At 41.3% G+C, this 26,560-nt stretch overlaps 1 protein-coding gene across 1 annotated transcript in view; it reads right to left on the reverse strand.

Moving 5' to 3' along the window:
- MEOX2 (mesenchyme homeobox 2) overlaps positions 1-26,560 on the reverse strand; it is a 78,077-nt gene that overhangs the window by 21,972 nt on the left and 29,545 nt on the right. The window lies entirely within an intron of this gene.

The raw sequence follows: 26,560 nt of genomic DNA on the forward strand, positions 1-26,560 counted from the left end.
AGTTTTGGCAGGCATTTTTAAAGCTGGTGGGCACTAAACAGGCGTTGTCCACTGCGTCGCATCCTGAGACTGACGGATCTACAGAGGCTCTTAATTCGACCCTTGAGCAATTTCTGCGCGCATTTGTTAACTATCAGCAGGACAATTGGGTTGATCTCCTGCCTTTTGCTGAAGTATCTTACAACAACGCTGTCCATCAGAACACAGGGCACACCCCTTTCCATGCTGTTTTTGGCCAAGATTTTGTGCCCATTCCTGATCTGCCTCAGCCCACTACACCACCTTGTTCTGCTTCGGATTGGGCTGCACACCTGGCCGATTCCTAGCCAGTAATTCAACAAGCGCTGGCTGATGCCCAATCTGCCTATAAACTGCATGCTGATAAGAGACGAGCACTTCAACCTGCCTTTAAAGTTGGGGATAAGGTCTACCTTTCCACCAAGTTCATTAAGTCTCCTCAACCCTCAAAGAAATTAGCTCCTAAATTTGTTGGTCCTTTTCCCATTGTGGGAGTTGTGAACCCTGTCACGTTTAAATTGGATTTACCACACAATCTTAGACGTTTACATCCTGTTTTTCATTGCAGCTTGCTCAAGCCTGTCACCCACTCCGATCACTGGCATCTCCAACCTACACCTCCTGCGCCAATCATGATTGACGGGCAACAACATTTTGAGGTGAAGGAGGTCCTCGATTCTCACCGGCTTCATGGCACTTTGCAGTACCTAATCCGATGGAAACATTTCCCCCACCTTGAATGGGTGGCTGCCCGCAATGTTCACTCTCCTGTTTTAGTTAGACGCTTCCACATTGCTTATCCTCTGAAACCTGCTCCTTAGTGTTTTTTGGGGGGGTGGTATGTCATGTTCACTGTTCCAATGTTCCTGGTACATCGTAACATTTCGCATGTCATTTACCTGATACGTGTTTGATCTGGGAAGGGAGGAGGATTCCATCTCGGGGAGTTGTTATCTGTTGGCTGTTGGTTTGGAATGTGTTTGGGTTATCTCATGTGTTCAAGGTTACTTTCCCAGGAACAGCAGAAAATGGTTAACAGCACCTGGGGGGGGGGAGTTTGCTATGGCCAAGTGAGGGGAGGGATTACATTTTCAGCCGAGGGTTTTTAGTTTTTATTTGGCGTGCTTTTATTCATTCTCAGCTTTCTCTGTATTTGCATACTATTCTCACAATAAATCAGATATCATTAAGTACCTGCTCGTGAGTCTGACTCTGTTAGGATAGGCAATCATTACATAAAGTCATTAAAGTTGACTGTATTATCATACAGGGCAGTTCCTGCCAATGGACTACTGATGTCAACAGTGAAAGTCACATTAATTGAAATGAATCTGCAACACATTCCATGTCAAAATATTAAGGAGACAATCTGGAGAGAAACATGGAGAGCAGCACTTCTTATGTAAATTATAAGGGCATCTGGCCACATTGTGCCATCAGTCTTAATGGCCCTGATTACCAGTTTGGACTTTTTGAAAAATTTATCATCACCAACCTTGGGCAAGAGAGGGTTGAACTGGGATTTTTCTCAGCAATTCATTTGCTGAGATGTACATACTTAGCAAGCATCTGGCTCAGTTACTGTTAGCAACTTCAACATTGATTCTCTTAATATGTATTTGAAATGTTAGAATTAAGCAAAGTGTGAGTATGGATGAATAGGGATTACAATGGAAAGACCTGACGAAGGAAATAAAAGCAATCATGCTGTTGGAGTGTAGCAGTCCTAGGTTGGATTAGTGACTGGTGTATACCAATGAAAAGCAGTAGGAATCAATATATTCCACTGATTTCACTGTGCCTATTTTAAACGTAATTAAATCTAGATGTAACTGTTTTGTTCAGTACACAATGCATGGCTTTCTATGCAGTGAAAATTCCACACACAGCTCAGGCACAGACCCAAACTAGAAATCCACAGACCCAATTATATCTTTATAACTTATTTCAAATCACCATCATATGATCATAATTTGTTTATGCCATAAGTTTCAAAAGGGGATATGTTCATATCTTTTATAATGTAAACATATTTTATGTAAAGGTTATTTGGGACATGCCTTGCAAAAGACTTTTGAATGCTTTTAATATTTAATGTATGATTTGATTATTTTTTTCATGCATTCCTCCAGGAGTACATTTGTTATTTTTTTATGCATTCATATTAATTTGCTGTGTATGTTCTAATCTCATAGTACAACAGTAGTTACTTGCTACTGTACTCTAAACATTCAAAATGAATCAATAATGAAAAATTGGATCTTATATAAGATCCATTTTCCACATCAGTTTAAGAGCTATATCACTGCTTTGATTATTTGATCCCTATTTCTGTTCTTTGAATGTTTTTTTTCTGTATTTATATTTTTTTACTTGATAGACACAGTTTCTATGAAAGAGACAAGCACATACCCATAAGTCCTTACAGTATATTGTTGAATTTATGGAAGTTACAGTATATCTATATAGGAAGTCATCCCATGCAACATTCTTTTATATTAAACTATGACTCAGGTATCAGATTTCTTCATCCTCCCTGCCCCCAAATTTTATAGCCATTTGTTTCTAATCTTGGCAATGCTATATGCTGTAAATCCAAAATTAGCTAGTGTTCCGCAAGAGAATCGCTAGTCAATGTTTGGCTTCATCAACCATCTTAAAAATGTCACAGATAAATTCACACTTCAGCTGAGGATTTAAATAGAAACTGCATGAGCTTCCAAAAAGACAGTCTCATAAGCAGAGTCTTTATGACATTGAAGGATACAACATTGGCATTCCCAAAATTAACTTTTTCTGCCACAGAATTTAGTAATGATAGCTAAATCTTTCAAGCTGTCATTAAAAGACTTGGATCCATATTAAACAGCATTCTTTGGAGAAGCAATGAAAAAGGAGCAGTTTTAAAAGAGATCTTTGAGATAATCACTGGTCGTAATACAGTGGCCTTTGGGAAAATATTTAATGGAAAACCCACAGGTCCATTTATTTATTTAAAAGCATAGATTTAAAAAAAGAACTGGGTGCTTACCTGTAACTGTAGTTTAGAGTAGTTATCTGAATTCACACCCATGAGTTATGTGCCTGTATTGAGCCCATTAGGAATCTTCTATAATCCTATTCCCCATGTGTACCATATTACTAGGTTCCTGTCATACGCTTTCAATTTGATGGCACAGAGTATTCAAAAGAGGTCACCTGAGATCAAGTGGAATAGGAAGGAGATTATATGAATTTGCAGATGACTACTCAAAGAACTGCAGTAACAAGTGAGTAACCAGCATTTCTTCAGTGTGGACTAATTAGTATACAGGATCCTTTACCATCTGAGAAAATTTTTGAACCTCAGGTTCAAGAAAATGTGCTAACCTTTTGAAGGCCTTTTGAATGTAAATTAAACACTTGGCTGACAATATCAAACAAGATGATAAACAGACCTATGAAGAATCAGAAACATAACTGGCAGATTCAAGGAAATCAGAATGAGCTCCTTAGCAGGAGCTAAGCCACTGAGCTAAACTATTAGCTCAATGGCTAATAATTAGCTCATTAGCTAAACTACAGCTAAACTATTGAGCCATTGGAGTTCATTGGAGTAATGAACAAAACCTGGGACCAAGAAATTTCAGCAGATGCAGATGTAGTGGATCTTTAGACAACAGGCGAAGTCAGGCTAAAACTTGGATGTGCAACCTGCTCTGAAGGAATATCTTGGAGAAGAAAAAAAAAAGTCCTGAGAAGAAAGCTGATTCTTACAAGAGCTGTCTGTCATGTGGTCAGTCCAAATCATGACTAAGAGGAAGAACCTGAGAAGAATGCATTGAAGCCCAATACATGTAAGGCTTGTCTCACTATATATTCCCTTGTTCCAGGGAGTATTGATTATGGGTCTGCTGGTCAGGAATGTCAAAAGCTTGATGCCAAGAGGGCCAATAACCCACCCTAGAAGAGCAAGACAGCATGGAACTTACTGTAGTCAGAGACTGATGTCCTTTGAATGCAGGGTGGGAATGAGATGGCCAACCCTGGTGATTTTGAAACATCCTGAAAGGGAAGGTATCAGTTTTGAGTATTTCAGCTGAAGAAGATGCTCCAGAAGAATAGATCTCAAGTGGGAGCTGTCCTGATTCTCCCATTCTAAGAACAACTCCCAGGTCTGAAGAGAAGCCAGTGAAGACAATATAAATTAGAGAGTCCATCAGTGGCAGTACCAACAGTAGCAGAGATGGAGAAGGTCATTATGTAGAAGAACTTGAAGCTGCTGCAGCTGGAATTGTAAAGACAATACAGCCCTTATCCTCTTTTTCTTCTTTTTGCCTTGGTTAGGTAGAATTTGGTAACCCCCTTAGAAGGCCTAATAAGTTATTTTTTCCTGTTTCAATAACTTAGGATCCTCAGCATGATAGGAGATTTAGAGAAAGAGATGGGTGCTATAATAACTTCAGTCTACATTTCTTAAAATTTGCTCCCAGAGAGTGATTTGCAAATAAGAAGAATGATTGCAATAACCTGTTTAGGAAATGCCTAGCAGTGTTTCTAAGTGTGTATTGCATGATGTTTACCTACACAAAAATACCTAATTTATGGCCATACAAGGTGGATAAGGGAATTTGCCTCTGAAATGCTCTCATGTATGAAATAAGACTGTAAGTTCAAAACTGGATGCCTAGGAAAGGAAGACAAGGTATCCTGAAAAACAACTCTAAGCAATTTTGGAAAAGACTTGAGTGAAAGAAAGTAAGGAAGAAAAACTAAATAATTTCAATATAAGAGAAGAACTACCAGCTCAAGGATGAACATGCTAACTTTAGGAAGTCAACAACCAATCAAAGGTGTTTAGTGGGAGCCATGCCTACTTGTGTGTTATGCAAGCAGGGTGGAATGCTTGCCAATCATTCTGTAAGCTGTAAAAGATTCTGACTGGGGCTCTGTATAGACACAGAACTCATGTGCGTGAATCACAGAGACCACAATAAAGAAGAAATTAATACATTAAATGTATAAAAAATAAACTTTAGAATACAGCATAGACAGTACTTGGATGTTCACATAATTAAAACAAGACTAGCATCCAAAAGAAAACTCCCCCTCCCTGCTCTATTGGCAATGCATGTACAAATAGAAAGCTCTTCATACTTTGAGGAAATGCTGTGCCATAAGCTTTGGCAGACTACCAAAGCAATGCAGTTCCAATAGCAGTTATGGCCTTCCTAGAGAGTATCTTGTATTGTTTGTTCTATACATTTTTACTCTCTCCTGTTGAATAGCTGCAATATTTATTAAGGTGTTCTCAGTGAAAAGAAGATGGAGCTGGAAAGCTGCACTTTGCTTGCTCCTCAAAGAGACAGTTAAATACTGGGCTGACAGTTTTGCAGATTCAAGGATGGCATAAAGAACATAGAAATGCGCATAACATTTTGAAGTCAAAATCTTACCAGAAGTATTCCATTACTGCTCTCACCTTATCAATTTTTTTTTTCTTGAAACAAACCATTCTCAGAGTGGTGGAAGTCAGAATGTCAGTTCAAGGTAGGAACACTTCTGGTAAGGTTGGGATGATGTTGGAACACTTTCTGTAAGATCGGACCTAGTACACATGGAAAAGAGTAACTAAAAGGATTAGGAGAGGATATAATATTTGGGTCTTGTTGGTTTTAAGGAAAGTTGTGACTAAAGGAAATGTGATCAAGGCTGATAAAATTAGGGGTCTTAACAAATTAATGGTGGAGAAAATGGAAAGATAGTTTTTTTCTCTCCTAATACTAGAATGCAGAGTCATCAAACAAAACAATGAAACCAGAGCTGGCCAAAGAAAGCACTATTTTAGGCAACATGCATTAAATTTATGGCATCCACAACCAAACCTGGATAGCTTTCAAGAATATTCACAGAGGATATTCTTTCAGTGATTACTTGTTTAAGGTTTTATTGAATCTCTCAGCATAGAGAGAGTTTATCTTAAAAAAAAAATTGCTGGTTGGCAGCAAGAATAGGCTAATGCCATTATGATCTGTTTCTGAGCTTTCCAAAGACAAATGGGCAATCACTTTGGGATGCAGGATTCATGGAACTTCTTGATTTTGTCATATATCATAAAAATCTGGCCTGTTTTTCTAGTCTGAGCAACTTGTCTCAGGATTGAGCCGTTATATGATTAGTAATCTGTTTTATCTGCTTGATCAGCTACCCTTTCTGTACTTGTTTCACATTGTCCTAGCATGTGGACCAGGCATGTCTGCAATGGGAACAAAATGACAGGCACAATTGTGGATCAACGCCACACCTTTCTGGGCATACAGCACCATCACAGATAGAAAGGGGAAGGACTTCAATCTGCAGTGGTGCTCACCATTTGAACCCCCTCCATTGTGGATGCCTCCAATGTAGACTGTTTACTCAGTCTACTTACCTACTTACCTACTATAACCTGCCAGACTAGCAATTCTCAAGAAAATTGTGTGAGGCATTTTTTACACTTTTACACTTGTTTTACACTTGTTCAGGTAGTAAGGGCCAATGATAAACAGTTGGTGAAGTCTCACATTTTTAAGCTTACAGCCAGTGATAAGCCACTGCAGTGTTTCTCCATTGACTAACATGAGTCATAGTTAAAAAAATGGATGGCCTGCATTGTAAACTAAATGATTAGCTTTGAACTCACAACAGGTCACATTGTGTCAATTCAGAAAGATCCTGTTTGAAGCTAAAGCAGCAGGGGAAGACTCTCGGTTGTCATCCGAGAGTCTCTTGTGGCCTTCAGGGGCCCTGCTCCACAAGTAGCCAGCTGTGAGACCCTGTTCTTCAAGTTGGGCTCCCAAGAATAGCTGGGAGTGTTGCTGCTGTACCAGCCTCCCCACTGCGTGGCAGTCTCCCTGCCTGAGCTGCTCGAGGCCGTCTCGGGGCTGGCGGTGGAGTTCCCCAGGCTCATTGTTCTGGGGGACTTCAACCTGCCATCCCTGGGGCATGCCTCAAAGGCAGCTTGGGAGTTCATGGCTACCATGGCAACTATGGGCCTGTCCCAGATAATTCGGGATCCGACTCGAGACATTGGCCTCACCCCAGACTTCGTTTTCTTGTCAGAGCAGTGGCAGTGTGATCTGAGGGGAGAGTTACAGCTGTCCCCTTTGTCATGGTCAGACCACACCCTGGTGGTCCTGATATTCTCTTATGCCACCCCCCTCCGCAGGGAGGCAGGACCCATTTGACTGGTCCACCCCCGGCGACTGATGGACCCAATAGGGTTTCAGAGGGAGCTGGGGGTTATACCCAGTGATCTGCTGCACGGTCCAGTAGAGGCCTAGCTGCAGCCTGGAATAGGGAGGCGCCTGTGCGGCCTCTCTTGTCCCATCGAACCCGGCACTCGCCATGGCTTACGGAGGAGTTGAGGGTTCTGAAGAGGGTTAAGAGATGCCTAGAGTGCCGCTGGAGGAAGACAAAAACCAAACCCAACCGAACACAAGCTAGAGCCGCTATTAAGGCCTACCTTGTGGTGATAAAAGCAGCGAAATGTCAATATTTCTCTGCTCTTATTGTGTCCACAGAATGCCGCCCGACGGCCCTGTTTAAGATCACTCGATCCCTTTTGGGGAAGGTGGGCTCAGTGACCCACCTACAGGGTCATGCAGAGGAATTTGCTGAGCATCTGCAGGACAAAATCGCTCAGATCCGCTCCAAGTTGGACTCCAGGCATGAGGCTTGGTCTGGAGAGATACCAGGGGAACGGGCTTACCCAGTTATCTGGGAGCAGTTTGATCCTGTTGGACCTGAGGAAGTGGACAGGATCCTACAGACAGTAAATGCCACCACATGCCATCTAGACCCGTGCCCCTCCTGGCTAGTAAAAGCAGCCCGGAAGGTGACATGTGGTTGGGTCCACGTGATGGCTAATACATCCTTGGGAGAGGGGGTGTTTCTGGCTACCTTTAAAGAGTCGTTGGTGCACCCCCTCCTCAAGAAGCCATTGCTGGACCCTACTGTTCTGGACAATTTTCGTCCAGTTTCCCACCTTCCCTTTTTGGGGAAGGTGGTTGAGAAAGTGGTGGCTTTGCAGTTCCAGAGGGTCCTGGAGGAAACGGATTATCTAGACCCCTTTCAGTCAGGTTTCAGGCCCGGTTATGGGACAGAAATGGCATCCATCGCACTTATGGATGATCCCTGGCGGGAACAGGATGGAGGCAGTGCATCCATCCTCGCTCTCCTTGATCTCTCAGTGGCTTTTGATACCATTGACTATGGTATCCTTTTGGGGCGGCTCAGGGAATTGGGGGTGGGTGGCGTAGTTTTATGCTGGTTCACCTCCTTCCTCCAGGGCCGATCCCAGTCGATGTTGATAGGGGAGGAGAGATTGGCCCCATGGCCCCTTCTTTGTGGGGTGCCACAGGGATCAGTAATCTCCCCTCTCCTTTTTAACATCTACATGAATCTGCTCGGCAAGATCATCCGTCACCATGGGATGAGGTGCTGATGATACTCAATTGTATATCTCCATCCCGGGTGAAGTAAGTGATGCCGTGACTACCCTCTCCAAGTGTCTGGGGGCTGTGGAGGCCTGGATGGGGAACAACAGTCTTCAACTGAACCGTGATAAGACCGAGTGGCTGTGGTTCTTCCGTATCTGGGACATTAACATCTCTGGTTCTGGATGGGGTTGCACTGCCCCAGAAAGACCCGGTGTGTAACTTGGGGGTCCTCCTGGACTCACAGCTCCTGCTTGAAGAGCAGGTGGCAGCTGTGGCCAGGAGAGCCTTTGTGCAGCTACATGCTGTGCATCAGTTACGCCCCTTCCTGGATTGGGAGGCCCTTCAAACAGTCACTCATACCCTTGTTATCTCTCATATAGACTATTGCAATGTGTTCTACATGGGGCTACCCTTGAAAAGTATCCAGAAGCTCCAGCTGGTCCAGAATGGAGCTGCATGAGCTGTTTTTGGTGCCCCCAGAAGGGCACATGTAACACCGCTGCTGCGCAAGCTGCATTGGGTAACAGTTTGCTTCTGGGTCCAATTCAAGGTGTTGGTTATTACCTTTAAAGCCCTACATGGCATGGGGCCAGGTTACCTGAAGGACCGCCTCTTCCCCATTACATCAGCCCGTCCCACCCGATCATACAGAAAGGGCATGCTGCAGACCCCATCTGTAAGAGAATTCCATCTGGCGGGGTCCAGGAAGTGGGCCTTCTCTGCAGTAGCTCCTGCCCTGTGGAACATGCTGCCCCCGGAGGTGAGATTGGCCCCATCGCTCCTGGCCTTTCGGCAGAGTCTGAAGACCTGGTTCTGCCGCCTCGCTTGGGGTGGAGAGGGGAATAGATGTACATGGGGATGGTTGCTATAGACCACTCCTCCCACACTTGGACTGCTTTAGATTCTTTCACCACCTGGATTCTTTATTTTTACCTTTATTTATATTATGTATTATTGTATTTTTATACTGTGTATTTTATGGTTGTTGTTTTTAATTGATTGTTGTAAACCACCCAGAGTCCCCCGATGGGAGGAGATGGGCAGGGACAAATTAGATAGATAGATAAGTAAATAAACAAACAAACACATTAGACCTACTTGCCTTTATTGGGTAGCTGTGATGCAAATATGCTGTAAAGATTTTTGGCAGCCGTGTGTCTATTCAGCAGCAGGAGGTTTCATTGGCAGACTGGCATATAGGTAAAGTCTGCACTGCAGTTTTATTGTGTATCACTGAATATGCATAAACTTGAAGGCATCCGTTCCTGGCAAAGGTCTCCAGGCCTGAATCACGCCGTGGCAGTTCAGCCTAGTGCCTTCATCATTGCATGTTTGTTTGTTTAATGCTCAGGCATTTGTTTCATGTTGTTAATTGGAAACCCTGAAATCTTTTTAAATATAACAAAATATATACCCATACATAATTAATCATAATTAAAAAATAGTGGTAAAATATAATAGTATGCAAGATTGTTTATTATTTAATCATGATGAACAGTTAATAATGATTAAATAAAGATAGCTACAGTGACATCTTTTAAAGCTATCCACGTATATCCATACAGCAAGAAGGAATTCACTCTTTTACAATAGGCTGTTCAGAGAAAATAAACTGAAATGTATATTATTTTCTTGCTGATAATTTGTCTTACGGAGGTAAGTGGAAAAGAGCTTCTCATTAGAAACTAATATTGTGCTTTAAAAAAAGCAAACTACATGATAGTCCAATTGGGTATGCTATTCTTCTTCATTCAAATATACTCCAGATATATTGAACTATAACTTCTTCTTCCCTTAAACAACTTCTAGAAGGTGCTGTTCTATTATACCAATCTTATACAAACTAGAAGATTGGAAGTGAGAAAAAAATGATCTGCCAGAAATTCCCTACTTGATTTATAATTAAACTGGAAAATCTCTAGCTGATTTGTATACTCTCTATAATATTTTCGTGAAATCCATTATCAAAAATATTGCTTATAACGGCACACACGGAATGCCCATTTTCTAATAATACTGAACATAATGAATTATATTTTGACCTTACTGATGTAAATCATGTGTGGGATATAAAATGAATTAAAAACTTACACTATATTTAAACAGTTTTGCCTATTTTGACATATTATAACATTCAAGTCAGCAGAAAAAGGGATACATAAAGCTAATGTAAACAAAATATATTATAAAATTGGCAAAGTGCACAGTAATCCAAGGGCCTCGTAACAAGGCTTATGCAACAGAATTATAAAACTTTTAATGCCTGCATTTTCACAAAGACATCGCTTTTATACAAATTTCATTTAAATGTTAACTAGTTCTGTTGCTTTACTTGCAGCTTCAGAGATCTAAGTCATCTGTCTGAAACTCACTTAAAAGAACATAAAGATCTTTTAAAAGAGTAAACCCCAAAGCACAAAATATTTGTTTCAATTGGTACAAAATATTTATTCCTTCACCATAAGTAGCTCCAGCTTGACTGCTCGTTATGCTTGCAGAATGTTTCCATACATTACTTTACATGGTATCACCATTCTCAGTTGCAACCTTCCCTAGCCAGGGACCGCTCAAGGTGGGTGGACTTCAGTGCCAGAATTCCTCAGCCATTCTGGTAATTGCTGAGAAATCTGAGCATGAGAACCAGTGTTTCTTAACCTTGGCAACTTTAAGATGTGTGGACTTCAACTCCTAGAATTTCCTAGCCAGCAAGGTCCACACATCTTGAAGTCCACACATCTTAAAGTTGCCAAGGTTGAGAAACACTAATGAGGACAGTGTTTCAGTGGACATGTATGACACTATATAATTAAAATCCTATTGGCATCATAGTGTGTAGGTGTCATCATACTAATCCTGTGATTTCTGGTCAGCTGGATCACAAACCCAGTAAGAACAGGCATTCTGAAAAACTGCACAGCAAGGGATGCCAAAAGAGACAAAGAAGTCGGGATTCTAACATCTATGCTAAGCAGAACGAACACTATACTCTTTCCCTAAATCTTCCTTTTAAATCAAAAATTAAAGATAATTCTTCTCAACTCTTTTCTCACAAGAGATGCTAAACACTGTTGATTTGCACATATTGTTCTCTATTATCCTTGGTTCTCCCCTTTTAAAATCTAGATATAAATACTTTGGGCAGAAACCTGTTGTTTCTCTTGGTACTCTATATAGTAACGATATGGCCCTGAATGTTATTACCAAAAATTATGAATTGCCTGGATCCAATTTAGTAGCTGAAACAATTTGAAAAATGTGGATAGAGAAAAAAAATCAATTTTTTCTCATTTTCAATAAACTTTTTTGCTTAAAATTTTGCATCTTAGATGTATCAACTGGTGATTCTTTCAGCTGCTGCTCAGAGGATGACATGAAATTTGTAAACCTCCCACTGAAATACAGATTGCTATTTCACAATTGTAGGTGTTCACCTGCTTAAAAAACAAAACACAATCTGTGTGATCTAATGGAGGCTACTGACCTAATCATTATGTCCTTAAGGAGCTCCTGTGAGCTACTTAAGCTGTTTCTAGCAAATCACCCTGGTACAATGACTTATAAGCTCTATTATTATAATATGATTCAGAGATGCCAGTGGAGCAATAGATTTGAGCAACTAGCAATAAAAATACCCTTGAGGTTATAAATTCTGGAAAAGAGTAGGCTTAACATGAGGCTTACATTTGAGGACCCCACCTTTGTTGTCTTTGTCTTTTATTTTGTACAACGTTTTGTCTTTGGTTAAAACCGAATTACTTGGGATAGTCCTTCCATTTGTTCCTCTAGTTATTTTGATTGTTTTGCTTTCCAAAGCAAGTCAATGTTGTTTTGATGCATTCCGCCCTCTCTATCCCTAGGCATTTCTAATAACAAGGATTGAGAGATTCCATCCCTTTTTGACCTCAGAATCTATATTGAGTATCACCTGAATTGTTTTTTCTTTGGTGGAAAATGGGTGGAAAACCTGGAAGAGATTTCTGGCAAGATTCATGTCAGCTTCCCATATGTTTTGCAGCTGTTGCAAGTGAGGCCAAACCCCTCAGTTTCCCTCTCCTACCTCCATCCTATGCCAAATGGTAGGTCTAGCAGCAGCAGCAGAAGAGGAAGAGCCTGGGAGGGCCCCATAAGCTGCTCTCCCTCCCCACATAATACTTTAAGTATTAACATATGGTATATAACACCTGAGGTTAAAGGAAAACATTATGCATAGGATATATTGTACTCCCCCTTGCATATATTTTTGTAAAATGTAAATTAATCATCAGTGTGATCGTTCACTTGATAGCCTTTGTTCTCTAAAACTTTTGTTCTCTGTGATTAAGCTAACTCAAAGAGACAACAAATATCAGGAAACATACCAGCTTGCTTCCAAGAATTGTTTCCTCTTTAGGCTCTAGAATGCTCAGGGGGGATCTTAAATTTAACTGCTATGGCAAGAGAAGAGACTGCAAGTCTTTACTAAGGGACATAAGGCTTCTTTTAGTATGGGACGGAGCCTTTCAATACCTAGGCAAATGTTCAACAGTTCTCTTTTTTAACATATGACAAATGGAGGCACAGAGAAACTGTAAGACAAATGGTTATGATTATGCTGGCTGAGAGAATTATAACAGAACATTAGATTCTAACTAGCTCTAGAGTTTTACACACACACAGTCTGCCATTGACAGCACTGGTATCAAAGTCTCAATTTTCACTGAATATATTTCAGTAAAGCAATATTAACACTCAGTTCTTGAAATTAATCTGCTATTAGTGTGTACAGATCATCACACATTGCTAAACATTCTCTAATGCATTCTTCATTCACAGAAGTGGGTTTTTTTTCACGCCTTAATTTTCTTCCAGTAGTAAAGATGCTCAGGATTGAACAGTTGAGATCTTGGTGTTCTCTGAGCTTGATTGTTTTCTTGCAGATTACCAGGTCTAGTAACATCTTCAGTTTTCTTTATAGTATATACTGTAGTTATATACTGTTGGGCGAAGCAACCCTATAGGCACAGGGAAGTGTTAATTGGAGCAGCCAATACCTCGTTAATATGTATAAATTGGGCAGTCCTGTGGTGATTGTGGGGTTCTGAAGATTCCCTTAAGCTTGCCCTGTGAGTTGTTGCTGATACTGTTCCTACCCTTTCCTTCATGTCATGATCACATAGAATAATATCTTTTCTCCTACTTCCTTGTGGACATTAATATTTTCTCAACTATAAGCAAATAACGTATTTGTTTATATGAAGATGGAGTAATTCTCTAAGTGGGGCAATTGGCTCCAGAAGGGATGGAGAAAGAAGAGGAGAGAAATGAAGATAAAAAGCAGAGCTTAGACAAGTTAGAAGTAGTAATTACAAGATTCTTCAATAATTTATATTATTTTGCCTTTTGCTGCATAGAGTAACTCATACAATGAAACATATCCTATCTCCTTTTCCTAGTATTTACTATCATGCATACCCCAACAGAGTATTGATGTGGTTCAATCACATAAAAATGTGAAGAAATACACAGAGATACATTAATAGCATTTTATTATCTACCATGGAACCACTTTTCATGTAGAAAAATAATACATTCAAAGGTTTCAGTGTTGTGGCTCAAATAAAATGTCTTACAAAATTGAACAGAAAAAACATAGAGACATTAAGTGCGCTATATAGAATTTTACTGTTCATGTTTCTGTTACCACATTGTTTTTTTTTGTTTTTGCAAACATTTTTGTAGTTTTCAGTGAAGGCACACAATCGTCTTGGTTTCTGTGCATATGCAATTTGTGGCTGATTTTTTAGTGCAACATAAACTGTGGGCTGCCTACTACAGTGAAGTACAGAGCAAATTAGATCACAACTTGTGTTCTCTGTGAGCAACATTCATTTTTCTTTTGTAACTTTACAACCTTATCTAGGAAAAAGCTGTCACAGATGATCATTCTGTATGCAAAAAAATATATTTGCTTTGATTCAAATTTTATGCTAATGTATTTGCCCTTATAAAAACAGAAACGTTATGGGAAAGAAACAGAGCAAAGATTTATATGCAGAAGTTCCCTAGTTCAATCTCTGCCACCTTCAGGCAAGGCTGGAGAAATTATCCTTGAAGTCCAGAGTGTCATGTGGTGAAACCAGGTTCATTTGGTCAAAAGTAGTATAAATTCTTCTAAGTGTAATTTGGGGATAAGCAAACATAGCTCAAAATCTCACCGTTACAACCCCAAAATGCTAAACGTCAATTCTTATATTGATGCTATGTCGTCTCTTATCAGTTCTTTTCCTGGCCATGAAGCATCTTAGGCATGTGGGTGGGGAGGAGTTTGCTCAGAGGGCCAGTTGGTTATAAAGAATTAAAAGGTTAAAATGAAGCATTCTACCAAGCCTAAATTTATCTTTCAAATAATTCTAGTTTTTATAGAGAATAAGGTATTGAATGATTGGCATATACAGGTAATGAGTTATTTATGATCCAATACAAGGCCAAGGGTCAAATACAAGAAGTTGCAGGATTCAAAAGAACGAAGTGGTTAGCAGTTCCAAATTTCAGACCAAATTATCAAGCTAGCTGTCTAACATGGATGGCAGACTAGATTATATTTCCTTATGGTTCCATTTCTTCCATGGAAGGGACAGTCTCTCAGAAGGTCTGCATAGATATACCTGGGCCTATATTTATAGAAATAAACAACTTGTAAGAGGCTATGCAATATTAGGCAATCTATTAAATGTTTGGATATATACTGTACAATAAAAGGATAGGTCCAGATTTCTCCCCTCTTGCTTCATTTTTGAATGCACATTTACAAAGAGGAAGGTACTAAGAAATTTGCTCAGTGGACAGACAACAACTTACTTAGACTGTTAAACGTTATTGCTAAGGGAAGAGAAGATGCTTTGAATCTATTACTACACAGTGCTCTTCCACAGTCGCTTGGTTCCAGTATTTTTAACTAAGTAGCACAGCAACAAAAGAATTACAGAAATAATGGAGAATATTCAGAAGTTTGAATCTGAAAATTTTACAATACATAAAACTGAACATTTATTAGGTACAATCTATAATTTACTAGTGAAATGTGACTCAAAACCCAAACAAGTCCAATACTATATAATTAAATGGATGTAGAATCTGAATATAGTCAGAGAAGTAACGTGGGAATTTCAATGGAAAAATATTTTTTCCTCAGACGTTATACTCAGAGAAAATAGGTATACGATATTTTAGCACCAGTACATGATTCCAGTTTTGATTCCTAAAATAAGTGATTGGTTTTCTGAAAAGTGCTAGAAATGTGGATGTGTTGTGATGTCACATGCACATCCCAAGGGAGCAGAGCTTGTAATGTGATGCCACCACATTGGTTTCGTCATTCTAATCAAAGCAGCAAGATCCTGCAGGTGCCACCGAGATACAAGATGTTTCCATTCAGAGGTACATTACAGAAACTCCTGCGGGCTAATTACAAAACAATTGCCACAAACTCTATCATGGTTTCTCTTTCTATCACTCTTTCCTTGTGCTTCACATATGCAGGTTATCTGTTCCTCTCCTCCTTTCTCCAATAGTCAATTCTCTGATTTTCTCACACTCAGCCCCCCACTCTCATCTGCTACCTTTCTTAGAAGAAAGTGACCCATTAACCCTTTATCTGCATTCTACCCAAGCAACAGACCCTGCCTGATCACACACCACTGCACTCAGAAAACACAAGATCATTCAAAGCTGAATGGTGCCACAAATAATGATTTGGAATAAGCCTGCTTATTGTCCTTAGGGTTCAGTTTTCACCCTACTATATACCAGCTGTATATAAAGCTTTTGGATTTTGGAGGAAACTATAATCATACAGTAGTGAGCTAAACATGTTATTTTAACCTCACCTTTGATATTATATGAATGTAGTTAGCTACATTGTGCATCCTGCTACATTCTTTTTCTTATACTATATTAGTGTTTACTTGAAATAAAAGAAAGATCACATTTGATAGTAATTTCCTTAACTTCTACACACTGAGTCACCTCTCACACAGAAGGAAGGTATCTGGAGTGGTACAATGGCAGACAGAAGGAAGTTAAGAACACATTCTTAATTCCTACCCCCATATTCAAAATAGGGGAGAGTCTAGCTTCATATGTTCACTTGCGGTGTATGTGCGTTGGCCTTTTGCCACCACTGGACCAACTTCTCTTCCAGTCTCTGTTGCTTCACCGCACAATGGACGCTACACAATTTTAAGGTTGTAGTAGTCAATATGAAAGAGGGACGCGGTGGCGCTGCGGGTTAAACCGCTGAGCTGTCGATCGGAAGGTCGGCGGTTCGAAACCGCGCGGCGGGGTGAGCTCCCGTTGTTAATCCCAGCTCCTGCTCACCTAGCAGTTCGAAAACATGCAAATGTGAGTAGATCAATAGGTACCGCTTCGGCGGGAAGGTAACGGCGTTCCGAGTCGTCATGCTGGCCACATGACCCGGAAGTGTCTATGACAACGCCGGCTCCAAGGCTTAGAAACGGAGATGAGCACCGCCCCCTAGAGTCGGATTCGACTGGACTTTACGTCAAGGGAAACCTTTACCTTTACCTAGTCAATATGAAGCATGGAAGACGTATGATGATTAAATGATAGAACTGCCACAAAATATTGGTTGGTCTCTCCAACTGTAGGATTTCAAAACAAGGTAGAAATCAAACCTTATAGGTTGAGGAACAAACATAAGTGAAATTGCTGGACTAGAATAAATCTGATCATAGTTGGATCTGAATATTTTAACTAAATTTTTTAATTTTTAATTTATTTTTATCCTGCCTTTATTATTTTTATAACTAATTCAAGTGGGGAACATATCTAATACTCCTTCCTCCTCCTCTTTTCCCCACAACAACAACCCTGTGAGGTGAGTTGGGCTGAGAGAGAGGTCACCCAGCCAGCTTTCATGCCTAAGGTCACCCAGCCAGCTTTCATGCCTAAGCTGGACTAGAACTCACAGTCTCCTGGTTTCTAGCCCAACACCTTAACCACTAGACCAAACTGGGTCTTATGGAGTAAAATCATGTGAATTCTCCTTAAGTATCTTTTCTAATCAGCCTTTTCTAACCTGCTGCTCTCCAGATGTGTTGGATTGCAATTTTGATCAGGTACCAACCAACACAGTTACTATAGCATAGTCCATAGGCTATGCTTCCTGGAGCTTTATTGGAATTGCCATCCAACACTTCTGGAAGGTTGATTAACAATTTTCAAATTATCTTGGTTTTATTAACATTTATATATGATACTATAATGAGTAGCCTCCCTCCACTCCCTCCTTGCAATACTTATGACAAATCCTGAGTTAACTGGCTTTTTTTTTTTTTTGCTGATTTTTACGTTTTCTTTTTTCTTTCCCAAAATGCACAAGTTCCCATCTGACCAAAAATAATAAATGGCCTGCTTGTAAGCCAAGGAATGTAGACTTTAAGTTTTCTATACTTAGCTATAAAACTGAAACACTCACAAAGTTTAAGGATGGATGAGTTTTTTTCAGAACTTTTTTATTGCTTTGCTGTAAAAAAAAATATTCTGAAAGTCAACTGTTGAGACAACATTACATGAAGGACAACAGCAGTTTGTATTAGCAATTCAGCTGTGCTTAACATCAGGTTTATATGATAACAAGGACAGGACCAAGCATGATATACAGGTCAGCCATTCTCAGAAATATGAAACACTCAACAAGGGAGTCATAACACATACACTGTTGTGTCTTTTCTACTTATCAAACAAAAGACACTGGAGTCAGAAGTAGGGTTTTCTGCTGCTTGCTTTGCTGAAACTTCCAGAAGAACTAACTCCATATGCAAGTAACTCAAGCTAATCAAGCAACAATACTAAATCACAGACATGCTTAATCAATAATACGAGTAATGTAATACGTTACATTCATTGAGTGAATAGGGCTCAAAAGAGTTTAAGATTCCCCATCTTTGGAAGCATCAGCAATGACCCCAGGAATATTCCCCAACTGGTCTGCTTTCTTTTCTGTGAATAATACTGTACTCCTCTTCTTAAATGTTTTAATTGGAAAAAATAAAAGATATATATATATAAATAACATAAATTGCATTCATTCCAACTTTAAAAAAAACACAAAATAAATTGCCTAGATCAAAATTGGGACTGCTTCTAATACCCATTGATCCGAAATGCCTACATGTGTACAAACCAGATCACATTTGCAAAATACATGGTTCATGTTCCATGTTGTAAGTAGAAAATAATCAAAACCAGTAAATTGTACAAGAGAAAAGGCCATCTGTCTATATTTTCATAGATTATAGATTATACAGTAATCTATAGTGAGATGGTAGTGTATATATTTAATAAATAAAATAAAGGCAAAATATATTTGCCTGGCAACATTACCTTACTGGCTCATCCAGGGCATTTGGGGCACTGAGTCTGAATCCTCACTCAGTCCTGCTAAAATCTTTATTTCTCCAAGAGCATCCATTTTATGACTATGTAGAAAAAAATTCTAACTCCTCTTTTGCAGATCTCAACTTCTTGTTTCTCACTGGAAGAAGGCAGTGGCTTTAGAGCCAGAGAATACTTATATTCTATAGCATAGGCAGCTGCCCAGCAAGCCCCTTGCTTCATCATCAGACTAATCATCCATTAGTCTTCAGGCCCCTAAATCAACTATACATTACTTTCTCTGTCTCTATATAAATTATCTATCTTTTCTTATAATAAAGAGATCCAAAGGATATTAGTAATGGATCTGTCAAACAATGCAATATTTTAGTTTAACAGAAGCCTTATTTATTTATTTATTTATTTCATTTCATTTCATTTCATTTCATTTCTTTCTCAAATTTATACTACTGGCCATTTCCCCCCAAAGAGGGACTCTGAGTGGTTTACAATAAGTTAGTCAATTAAAAATTAAAAACAGTAATCATAATAAAACATAAAATATACAATACAATATAAAATTTTAAAAAAATAAAAATCCAGATGGCTACAAAAGATCGTAAATATAAGGGGAGCACTCTAAGGTGCCAGCCATCCCCAGGAATGACCACCCCCCTCCCCACCCCAGGCATGGCGGCAGAGCCAGGTCTTCAGGGATTTCCGGAAAGTCAGGAGGGATGGAGCTAGCCTGACCTCCGGTGGCAGAATGTTCCAAAGGGCGGGAGCCACTGCAAAGAAGGCCCACTTCCTGGACCCCGCCAAATGGAGTTCTTTAACTGACAGGGTCCATAACACGTACTCTCTGCATGATCGGGTGGGACGGGTTGATGTGATGGGGATGAGACAGTCCCTCAGGTAAACTGGCCCCATCCCATGTAGGGCTTTAAAGGTGATAACCAACACCTTGAATTAGACCTGGAAACAAACTTCTACCCAATGCAGCTCAGGATCTTATGTGTGCCCTTCTAGGGGCACCAAACATAGCCCGCGCTGCAAGGGTGCTACATGCACCATTCTTGGGGTGCCAAGAGTTGCCCATGCAGCCACATTCTGGACCAGCTGTAGCTTCTGGATACTCTTCAAGGATAGCCCCATGTAGAGCGCATTGCAAAAGTCTATGTGGGAGATAATAAGCCACTTTGTCTTACCAGGGTTCAGCTGAAACCTGTTGTTTCCCATCCAGGCCCCCACAGCCCCCAGGCACTGAGAGAGGGCAGTCACAGCAACACTTACCTCACCCGGGACAGAGATGTATAATTGGGTATCATCAGCATACTGATGATACCTTATCCCGTGGTGACGGATGATCTCACCCAGAAGTTTTGTGTAGATGTTGAATAGGAGAGGAGAGAGAACCGAACCGTGCAGCACCCCACAAAGGAGGGGCTGAGGGTTGGATCACTCCCTATCAACATCGATTGGGACTGGTCCTGAAGGAAGGAGGTGAACCAGCACAAAACCACACCACCCACCCCCAACTCCCTGAGCCGCCCCAAAAGGATACCATGGTTGATGGTATCAAAAGCCACTGAGAGGTCAAGAAGAGCCAGAATGGATGCATTGCCCGCATCGAACTCCCACCAGAAATTATCCATAAGTGCAACCAATGCTGTTTCTGTCCCATATCCGGGCCTGAAACCTGACTGAAAAGGGTCTAGATAATCCATTTCCTGCAGCATCCTCTGGAGCTGCAACGCCACCACTTTCTCAACCACTTTCCCCAAAAAGGGGAATTGGGAGATAGGACGAAAATTGTCTATGGATCCATTCTATGTTGGACTCCAAGTGTGAGGCACAGTCTGAGGAGATGCCAAGAGAATGTACTTACCCAGTTATCTTGGAACAGTTTGATCCTGTTGGACCTGAGGAAATGGACAGGATCCTCTGGACTTTAAATGCCACCACTTGTCTTCTAGACCCATGCCCCTCCTGGCTGGTGAAAGCAGCCCAGGAGGTGACATGTGGTTGGGCCCAGATGATGGTTAATACATTCTTGGCAGAGGGAGTGTTCCTGGCTGCCTTTAAGGAGGCACTGGTGCACCCTCTCCTAAAGAAACCATCCCTGGACCCTATTGTGTTAGACAATTTTCTTGTCCAACAAGAAAACCACATCCAGTATGAGGCCACTTTCCTGAATTGGGTCCCGAATAATCTGAGACAGGCCCATAGCCGCCATGGTAGCCATGAACTCCCAAGCCGCTTCTGAGGCATGTCCCAGGGATGGCTAATTGAAGTCCCCCAGAACCATAAGTCTGGGACAACTCCACCGCCAGCCCCAAGACAGCCTCCAGCAGCTCAGACAGGGAGGTTGCTATGCAGCAGGGAGGCTGGTACAGTAACAACACTCCCAGCTGTTCTTGGAAACCTAACTTGAAAAACAGGGTCTAACAACCAGCCACTTGTGAAGCAGAGCACCTGAAGGCCAGAGATTCTTGGATGACAACCACCACCCCACCTCTCCTACCCTGGTGTCTCAGCTGGTGTCATACCTGAAACCTGGCTGGGCACATCTCTGAAAGGGGTACCCCTCCTTCCAGGCCCAGCCAGGTCTTGGTAATACAAGCCAGGTCTGCCCCCTCCTCTATGATCAGATCACATATGATCAGATCACATTAGTCAACCCTTGTTGTTGACTAACCTGGTGTTAACAAGCAGCAGCCAGAGACCAGGGCCCTCAAGGATCTGCCGTCCAGGGCCTGGGTAGGAGCCCGGAGGGCCGGAACACACCACCAGTAACAAACACTGGGAGTGTCTTCCCCTAAGCTGGCTCTCCCTCCGGTTCCTGTCATAACATCCCTGGCCCATCACCACCTCAATAGTATAACCTACCCTACAGCCACCAGAGTGTCCAGGCTCAGATGCCTCTAATCCTAGACCTCCAGAGTCCCTGGATTGAAATAAGGGTCCCTTCCCCATACACACACACATCCTTCTACACATTCAGTCAGACAAAGGGGATGGCAGGCCCCCCAGTACACCAGCTCCCACTCTCGGCACTGTTAGGGCCTAACCTTCACCTCCACATTCCCTGTGCCCCCCCTCTATCTCTCTCCCTGGTCAACAGGGGGGTACCACAGCCACTCCTACCTACCTCCTGCCACTCACTCAGGGGTGGGTAGTCTTCCATACAACCATACTATCCTGGACTCTCCCTGCATGTCTCACACCCAGGAGGGAGTTCCACACTCACACTGGAGGGACTCTGATAGCACTCCACCACCTCTGGGTAGGTTGGGAGGGGATGACCAGCACTCCAATCTTGCCGCTCCTCACTGGTGGGGCCTCCTGCAGTACGGCCCACCAAACTGGCTGGGTCCCCTGTGCTGCTGGAATCTGCGGGCCCCACTCCTCACCCATGGGGCTCTGGGGTGGGGCCCGAGACCATAAAAAGTCACTGCCCCCCCTGCCACCAAGATCTTCAACTAGGGGGCTCTGACATAGGGGCCCAGAGTCCCCAAGGCTCATCGTCCCCTGCCGCCAAGCACCACCTCACTGGTTACACTCCAGTCCCCCCACTGTAGTCTGCTGCACAATGGGGGACTTGTGGTGCAGGTCGGACCCCACTGTCCAATGTCCTCTTCCAGGGCTGCGTCTTCCACCAAGTCTGGCCAGCACCAGGACCCACCATACCACCAAGGCTATTCCACCGCCTGAGTCTAATGTCCCATCAAACCGGCCTGCTGCGCCACCGAAACCCTCCACATCATCAAACCCACTCTGCTGCGCTGGGATTCACCATGTCACCAAAGCCGGCCCCCACACCAAGGGCTCACCATCCTGCCAAACCGCCGCACCAGAGGCCCACCACTCCACCAGCCGCCTGCCGCCAACAGCTCACGCCACTGGGCCAAAGACCCTGAAAACACCAGGCCCACCAGGCCTGCCATTCCACACCACCAAAGGCCGCCAGGGCCCACCGAGTCTTCCACACCACAAGCCGCAAGCCTGCCAGAGGCTGCCACACACTGCTGCTCCATCCAGGGGCTCCATCCGTCTCCAACACTGGCAGAAGATATTAGAAGCTGGAAAACCCTCCAGGGCTCACAAAAACTCTCCCCAAAGCCCCAACTAATAACGTGGGGTCAGGGCTCAAAGGAGACTAGGAGCCTCCCCCCTTGGAGCAGCCATTGGCGTCTGCTCCCCTGATCGCCATCTTGGATCAAAAACACTTGAAAACTAACATTTTCATTCCTAGCCTTTCCATAATAACAGTATTTTAGTGGTTTTTACAGCATGATTAAATCAAACTTCCTGTTGTTCTTTGCATATAACATGTAACTTGACACAGCATCCTATCTTTTCTCAGTATGATAATTTTATGTTCTGCAGAAGGAAGGTCTAAAGTTGTCCAGGTGTTGTTGAACTGCACTTTCCAGCATTCCTTTCTATTATCCATATTGAAGGTGGTTGCTGGGAACCAAATTCAACAACATCAGACATATATCCTTGCAAGCCAAATATCATCTATTTTACCAATTAAATATCAGTTGATGAGTTCAAAATAAAACCACCTTCTAATACTTTAGTGTTTAATTAACATCACAATCCTATATATGTTTACTCAGATGTAAGTTCCATTTAACTTCCAATAGATGGTAGAAAACTGTTAAAAGTAAAGACTCCCACTAGTTAAACCTGACTCCTGGTGATTTCATAGATAGGGACATCTGGTATCCTTGGCAACAATATAAAGTTATTTTACCAATACAAAAATGGTGTGCCATTGCTAGAGTTACCACTTCTGGGTTTTAAAACTCCAGACAACGACTAGATGGCACCAAAGGTATACATAAAACTCTTAATTCTTTTCTGTTGTCTAACGGTTGTCCAGATTTTTACAGGCCAGATATGGTAACACTAACCACTGCCTTTTTTGAGGGATGTTTTTCAACTTCCCACTTGTTACTAGATATGTAAAATGTAATAGTATAAATTATTGGTCATCACAAAGTTGCCAATTTTACTCCTATTGCAGTTCTTAAAATGTTATGTAGAAAGCGGACTTTTTTATGGCAAACACATTCAAAATGGAAATATTTATTGCTTTTAAACAGTCGCCTATCTCAGCCTTTAATGAATCGAAAGCTAAGAGCAAGAAACCAATATTACAAAGTAAATTATTGTTATTTATTGCTAACATAATATATAAACCTGGGTATTACCACAACTATATAAATTGTATCTCATTCATTCTGATAGTTAAAGAGTAGAGTGCATGGGTTTCTGAAGCTGGTAGTCATTTATTCCCAGACTTGCTTAGTTTCAAAACTGGGACAATTGGAATCCACTCCCATACATCCATTCTTAAAGATTCAACACTGAATTCAATGCTAATAAATAGGACAGTGGAACATTTTGGATTTGATTCCAAAAAGGTGCTTCAGAGCATACAGGGACGCAAAATAACACCTGTTCACAATTTTTTAAAGCAGTCATGCCTTTTCCTGGGATCATGCTATAGGTAGCTTATATGATGTTTTTCTTCCCCAATTTCTGTGCAAATTTCAACTGTGCACTTTCCTGTCTGTTAACTGAGACATTGGCAGCTGTTCTGACTGCTTCTTATTTCCATCCTTTATTACATCTTTTATGTAGAAATAGCTCCTCTGAATAACTCATCAGAGGTATAAATCATGATTTTGCATGGAACTGACTAATCCACATTAGTGCCTTCTAGTCCATATTTTTAAGCTGACTTTAGCCTTTGATTAGGTACTAAAATATGTCAACAAAAAATAACTGAGTCAGGTTTTAAGTTGCTGTTTTTTTTAATGAGTTATATAAATAAGTCATAGAACTGATAGCCATCCCATTGCACTTCCCAAGGTACTAAATCTCAAATATTTCAGAGATTTTCCATGCAAAATTTTCCTGAAGGATTCAAGAATCAACTTTTTACATTCCCCAGATAAAGACATTTCTTTGATGCCAGCTACTTCTGTGTTTTATCTAGCATTGCAGGGCTTCTAATCCAAAGGTTTTAACTTCTATCTATGCTGTAAATAAGATAGACTAGCAATCCCAACCATTGTTTAGTTAAAATGCCCTTTCAAAGAGTTACTTCATTTATGTCCTATTTATGAGCTTTCTAAAGGCATCTGGTTGACCACTCTAAGAAGAGAATACTAAATCTACCCGGGTCATCCATTGGCTTGGGGTGCAGTATCATCAGTATATGGATGATTTCTAGTTGTACATCTTCACCCTGGGCTGACCAAGCAATGCTGTCAAGGTCCTTTCCCAGTGTCTGGAGAACATGAAGTTCTAGATGGAGGAAAACAGCCTTCAGCTCAACCCTGGTGAGACTTAATGGCTGTAGATTTTAAGAGTCCCCAGCTCCAGGGATTTTCCATCTTTAACTCTGCATGAGGATGTACTTTCCCAGACAGAGTTGGTGTACAATTTGGAGATCCTCCTGGATTCTCAGTTTCTGCTTGAAGAGCAGAGGCTGTCATGGCCAGGGGGCCTTTTGCACAGGTTCATCTTATGCAATAATTGCACATATTCTTGGACTGAGAGGCCTTGCTGATGGTGATTCATGCCTTAGTCACCTCCTGTTTGGATTACTGTAATGTATTCTACATGGGGATGTCCTTGAAGAGCACTTGGAAGCTGCAGCTGGTCCAGAATGCAGTGGTGCAGGCAGTTTTAGATTTGGGGCTAGTTCCATCATGAGTGCTTCTTTTAGTTTTAGAGGATTTTTTGGGACTCAGATATCTGAAAAAGTGATGACTTAACCAATTATTAAGACAATTATATAAATACAAGTCTTTCTCTGAACGTCCATACTAGGGTGGAGAGCTATAGTCCATTATAATCCCTAAGAGGATGTTCTTTTTAGTCCTTTAAATCAGACGTGAAGATAAATGCAAACCATTATTTCAGGCAAAAGTAAACTACTGTGTCTTTCACTTTAAAAATTAATTACTTTTAAAATAACTTCACTGAATGTGTGTATCAGTGAAGCCTGTGGAGATTTCTTTTTCCTTCTTTCTCTTTCCTATGCCCTACCATCATTCTAAATTTTGTTTACAGCTCTGTTTGGTTTTTTTTATATTAAGTCTATGAAGCTGAGGCTTGCCAGCTGATAATACTGACTTGTTTTCCACTGTTAGAAAGCTTTGCACCAGACTTAAAGGACTCAAGCACAATGAAAATATAGAGCAACCCCTCCTGCGGAAGTAAACAAAGCTGTGCATAAACAGATAATCAGTTCTGCTAGTCTACCATTTATGAACAATATTAAAGCAAACCAAAATTTTAGTGTTCCGGTTTTTAAAATGGTATTACATTACCCCCATCCCCATATAGGTGGATAAAAAAATAAACACTAGTTCACTCAAAACTGCAGAAAAAAGGCCCAAAATGTTAGAAGGAAAGTAACAAACTGAAAGCCGGCAGGAAAAAGAAGCTACCACTTTGTGTCTGAAATGTTACAAGCTGCCTAAAAAATCCCTCTTTCCATTTGTATCTAGCAGTTAAACTCCACAAGAATAGGGACACATGCTGGATAAAATCTGTGTGACTCATCTAACAAAGAGTTGACTGCCAGCTTGGATAACCATATTCTCAGAAGTTTTTTCAGAAAATAAAAATGCTAATAGCACTAACAGTGCATTGTTGGGAAGCGTGGTACTTCCCCCCCAAAA

The sequence above is a fragment of the Candoia aspera genome, chromosome 4, assembly GCF_035149785.1.
Source record: "Candoia aspera isolate rCanAsp1 chromosome 4, rCanAsp1.hap2, whole genome shotgun sequence".
NCBI classification, from domain to species: domain Eukaryota; kingdom Metazoa; phylum Chordata; class Lepidosauria; order Squamata; family Boidae; genus Candoia; species Candoia aspera.